We start from the raw sequence: 5,897 nt of genomic DNA on the forward strand, positions 1-5,897 counted from the left end.
CAGCCACTTGCCCTGTAGATGACAGTTCAGTCTCTCGTTGATCCAGGCTGATTGGATAAGGTATGATGGTAACAGAAAATCCACGCAAAGCCATGTCCTCTGTCGCCTCTGCTGCGCTCTGATACAGACGGGTGCCGCCATTATAGAAAACCCATAGTCTTGCTGGATAGGGAGTCTGGAACTTCAGTATTTTTTTTTGCTGCAGCATATTCCACCTGTTTCCTGAGGATCACAGATGGGCAATATGGTCTATGTAGAAGCAGGTGTTGTAAAAAAAAAAAAAAAAAAAAAAAAAACTCTTTTCTGCCAGGCGTCACGGATCACCTCTTCTTTAACTATGTAACTCGCAAACTTGGCAATAATGGACCAGGGCTTTGCTTGTGGGTCAGTGGGTTTAGGTACCACAGCCTTGTGTGCTCTCTCAACTTCAGGCTCTGTATTTGGTGGGAAATCAAGTGACTCTTTCAATAAGTTTTCCAGGAAGGTGGAGATGTTGTCTTCAGGTATGCCGTAAATTCAAATATTATCTCTGCGAGCCCGTCCTTAATCGATCAGTTTAGCCTCCATGCTAGCCTGGCGCCATGAGAGCCGTTTCAGTAGCGTTTTCATTGCCTGTAGTGCTGTTTCTGTTTCATCGATTCGGGCCTCGGCCTCCTCCAGTCTGTTGTTCGTCTTGTGCAGTTCTTGTTTAATCTCTGTGAGTCTCGCCTGAAGTCTCACAGTTCCGTCAGTATGCTTCGTAGGCTAGCATCGTCTTCCCCGTCTTTGTTTGTACCACGTCAGGAAGCTAATTTGTGTTATTTTCCTATTATTTTGCTATGTGATACCCTTCATCTTGTTTTTGCATTCAAATAAAGATATTAATGCAGGCATGAAAACGGGTCAGGGGTGCAAAAGCTGAGAAGGATACAAGTCCTCTAACGGGGTCCAGGAGCACACTCCCCTGAAAGAAAATTTTGGACAATTTATATTTAAAAGCATCAATCTGGTGTACTTTGAGAGAAAAATCAAGCAGAGTTACAGGACAGTATGAATGTATAATAAAGTATCTATACTTATTCACTTTATGCGTTATAAGAAATAAGACCGACAACTATGCTGTATAAGAAACGAGACTAGCAACTTCTCCAATGAAATGTGCAACAGCACGGCTTTAATACAGGGTTCAGTGGCGAAACGATAATCAATTAAAATAGTGCTCAAAAGTCTGTCATTTCTTCTTCTTTGCCCAAGTCCAAACGTCCAAATCAGCGAATGAGTCGTAACTATCGTCTGTCCTCAGATCAGCTTGCAAGCGCTCTGGTCAGCACAAACCAATCAGGTAGCAGTATTCTCCCCCGCATTATTCAATGCTGTAGCGCTAGTAGGGGAATGTCTTGTTGAATTCAAGGCTCCCTTCAGGTGCGTGCACCCATCGCTACCCCGCCCCCCAAAAGAAGCAGCCACATTGTAACAAAAGATTCACTTTAATTAAATGGATATGTACAGCACATTCCTGAATCAAAACAGCAAGTCATTATCTCTTCATATTGAGAATTCTCCAATTTGCTTCATTTCAAAAAAACAAAAAAACAAAAAAACAAAAAAAAAAAAAAACAACAACAGGTGTGCTTCAATTTCCAAAATGTTTTAAAAGCTCCCCTTATTGCACCAGAGCTGTACAGACATGAGTCACAGGGTCGGCGTCAGCCTTCACACAACAAACAATGTATGCACGCGTCCCGAAAAACGAGGACAAAGTAAATACGCATTACTCGTCGCTACAGCTGCTTCCACCACTGTAGCTCCACCACTAACATTATTCAAACAATAATTATAATTCAGATTGCTTAGAAAAGACCCCAAGACTGACTATAAAAAGGGTTTCCATAAAATCCAGAGCTTGAAAAAGAAAAACAAAAAAACATCTTTAAAATGGAGAGATTTTATATATGTGTGTATGTCTGTGTAAATAAGTCAGATGTGTATAAAGCTAAGAATTTAAAACGGCCAAACCTGGAGGAACGTTCCCAAAATCATCTTATTTTAGCAGACAATGTAAATATAAAGGTTTTAAATAGATCCATACATAATTCTGTTAGGCTGTGTTTACACAGATACAAAAATAACTTATCTTCAATGCTTACAGGGTGACTGTATCATCTCTGTTTTTTTGTCTTAACATTTAATCAAGATAGTTAGGAAGCTCATTCATTATCAGCTGTGTGTGGTTCTGGGATCTTTTGCCACACTATAACAACACAAGTGACACATTAAAATGAAAACGTTGGCCCAACAAACTGTACGTGACATTGGTCGCGTCAAAAATCTTCATACATTTAATAATAAAATCCTATTGGTTAGTTTGTGTTTCAATTTAAGATGTCAAAAGTACATATAATGCATGTGTTATAAATGTGAGTTTCCACATTCATAAGAAACTAATTTCCAATTTTAGCAGTTTAAAAACACATTAGAGGAAGCAAGAAAATACAAATTTTTTTTTTTTTTTTTTTGCACCTGTGTAAAATCAGCCTTAATCTCCTGCTGCTATATTCAATTAAAAACAGAAAAAAATTACTTTATATCAAGTTGCTTTTGGAATCTGGCAGTGTAAAGGGTCCTGTAGGTCCAATACAACTCAACAAATCTGCAGCAATCAAATTAAATCTTCACAAGGTCCAAGTTATAAAAATAAAACAAACAAATCTGGCAATTTGAACACTATTTGACTCTGGATTATGTGCTGGTGTAAAACAGCTCTGCTGCCGCAGCTGTATCATCATGTGTGGTGTGTGTGTGTGTGTGTGTGTGTGTGTGTGTATATGGGGGCACAATTGTAATTATTTATCATGTAATAATTCCGCTGTGTGTGTGTGTGTGTGTGTGTGTGTGCATTCAGTTTTACTTTGGCGGTGTCAGTAAGAACGCATGAAAAAATAAAAAAAAAATGCAGCAAGGCGTCGAAAGTGAGGAGGAAATGAAAGGCTGTTGAACTTGAGGGAAACAAAGATCACAACGACACAAACAGATCATCACTGTCTGCCTGATTAACACCACTGACCCAAACCTGACAAAGCTGTTTTTTGATACAGATAGCCATGATAGAAGGCCCAGTTTTCAGTCATTATTAATACACTGACACCCCCAGTACAAGAACAAAAACAAGGCCAATGCAGCATCAGGTGCATTCCAACTAGTTTTCTAAAGCTGCACATGTAAATAAGTTGAGTTAAGGAAAGCAGGATGTAGTTGCTGCTGCAGTGCAAATCTGAGGCTAGAGGATGAAGTGGACTTCTATCATGGCTGCATGTCGCTGAGAACCAGGATCCAAATTTGATAGAAGAGCAAGATGAATCTCTACATATCCGCCCACAAGTGTTCTCAGTCTACGTAGTCACAAAGCCTCCTCCAGTAGCACCTAAAATCAGTGCCTCCCCACAGGAAATACACAAAGCAACATTTGAGAGAGGTGTGGATGGACGGTGCTGAGGGTGATGTAAAGGGCCATAAGAAAATAACGTCCATTACAATAACACTGACCACACTGATTTCTGATTCTACAGGCCACATTATTGTCCTCTGAGCCAATTGTTTGGTTTCACTGTGCTGGAACTAGTGCATAACTATAGAGAAGCAAAGCCCCCCCCCCCCCCGGTGGATCACCATTAGATCTTATTTTGGAAGAAAAATATGTATGTGGTTCACAGCAGAGTGGCAAATATTTTTTTAGCCCAATTGAATTGTGCCATGCTTGAAGTTTGTCAACTCAAAAGATATATTTTTTTTTAAATTCTGAAGTCAAGAAGGTTGCACTTTTGTACTGGAATTTGGAATTAACAAAATGCAGATTTGGTTTTGGAGGAGATTAAAATCACAGATCACCTCCACAATCATTCCAAATTACTAGAGGTCTCCAAGTATTACTAGTCCAGCGCAAGCAGGCCTTCAGACTGACAGTACACAATTATGACAACTCCAAGCCTGTTCCACATCCACTAAGCTGACTAACTCTCCTTTCATATGGCTGCAGCTCTCAACATGGCCAGACTTTTAGTGATGTTCACCTCTGTTAATACTTTTTCCAGGGTGAGAAGGTGACAGCCAGGTTGTTGTTGTTGTTGATGTATATCGAGCAAGACGAGAGATGCAGATGAGTGTTTTCACAAAAAAACTTAATAGTACTTTCATCTTATTACACTTAATCATTTTTTTTAAAGACAGGAATTTTTGTTGTGACATAAATTGACAAATATATTTGTCATTCATGGCAAACTGATGGAAAAAAAATGTCTTTCACAGATGACTACCATTTATATTTGTTCTCCAAAATAAGATCCCTTGAGGAACACCCTGAAGGGAGGGACTTTGTATCTTTAATGTATTTATTTCTTTTCAACTTGGATTTTCTCTAAAATGTACATTTAATCAAGACGGTGCACTTGTTTCACTTCACTCTCTTCACTATGAGGCAGACTTGACCAAACTGAGCTCAATTAACAAATAGAGGAAATTATTTTTTTTTTAGAACTTATTACCTTAATTTATCACAAAAAAAAGTCTGAAGCTTGGTGCCAACTAAACTTCCCTGGAGAAACTAAAAATGTATTTAGCTGACTGCTCATGTAGATAAAGAAAATCTACAGTTTATTACGACTTAGATTTGATCTTTTTAGCTCTGCCCATCACTTCTGTCAGTTCTGAAGACTCAGCAAAGTGTCTGATGAGATACTGGAACACTGCAACATCACTGGGGATCAAATGATATAGTTTTTTTTTTAGGACCAATAACTAAAATCTAAATGAACTATTACGATGCATTATTGTTGATTAAACTACCCAGCAGTATAAGTAGTCTAATCAACAGTCAGATAGTGTTGGAGGCGGGACACTGAGTGAGACTACAGACAAAGAGAGGCTGCTGCATCAGAGCCAAAGTACATTTGTTAGAATAACAATTTCTTAGATTTATAAAAATGCTGAATATCTGAGCGAAATGTCCGCCAGGCCAATAATCAGTCGACCACTAAATGTCAGAAAAAATAAGTCAAATGAGGCAACAAACATGAGCAGTTAGCTGATCTGGTAGATAGTTTACAACTTATGTAATTACCTAACACCTTCTGAGGAGGTAAAACTGAAGAGGAATGCATCTTGCGTGTGTTTGTGGATAGATGCTTACAGCTGAATGTTTGGGTAATAATTTTTCCTGTTGGTGTGTGTTTTCTCTTTCAGAAACATGATCATCTGACTAAGTTGGGTTTTGTTTATAACTCTTGTCATTGTCTAATTGCCACATTCTGTGATCTAGCTGATAGAATTAACGGGCAGAGCTCCAAAAATAAAATGTAAGCTCTCATAAACCATAGTTTTTTCCTTTAAGTATGCTAAACAGAGACCAAATAAGACTTAAATCGCTTCTGTTTGGAAGAGGAATCGCTCAGTGAAATCAACCTCTTTTAGGAAAAACCCAAAGAAGAAGGAGGGAAAAAAAAGGGCTATGGCCACAACCCAGAATGCACCCTGCTCTTCATTCCACAAAGAAAATGTAGAGGCACGGCAGCCATGTTTGGTAGAGTTTGTTACACTGACAGAAGTCTGGTCTCAGGGTGAAGAGGTGAAAGGGCAGTGGGATTCCAGCAAGTTTGATATTTGTGAGTCATGTTTTGTAGCAGAGTAAAAGTGGGATTAATTTAGTTTGCTCAAGTGCACGACATGAGGAAAAAAAAAATCCTAAATTCGTTGTGTGCCCTCGTTGCACCTGAAGCTGCTTCGACGCTGAAGTGTTGAGTGAAAACAAACTTTCACCTTGATGAGGTTTTGATCAGAGATGCTAAGTCAGGCTGAAAACAGCAGCTAAAAACACCAAACACACCTCTCTTTCACTCATTCTCTCTCCTCACACACACACACACACA

Source organism: Lutjanus erythropterus, chromosome 12 (assembly GCF_056507025.1).
Source record: "Lutjanus erythropterus isolate fLutEry1 chromosome 12, fLutEry1.hap2, whole genome shotgun sequence".
NCBI classification, from domain to species: domain Eukaryota; kingdom Metazoa; phylum Chordata; class Actinopteri; order Lutjaniformes; family Lutjanidae; genus Lutjanus; species Lutjanus erythropterus.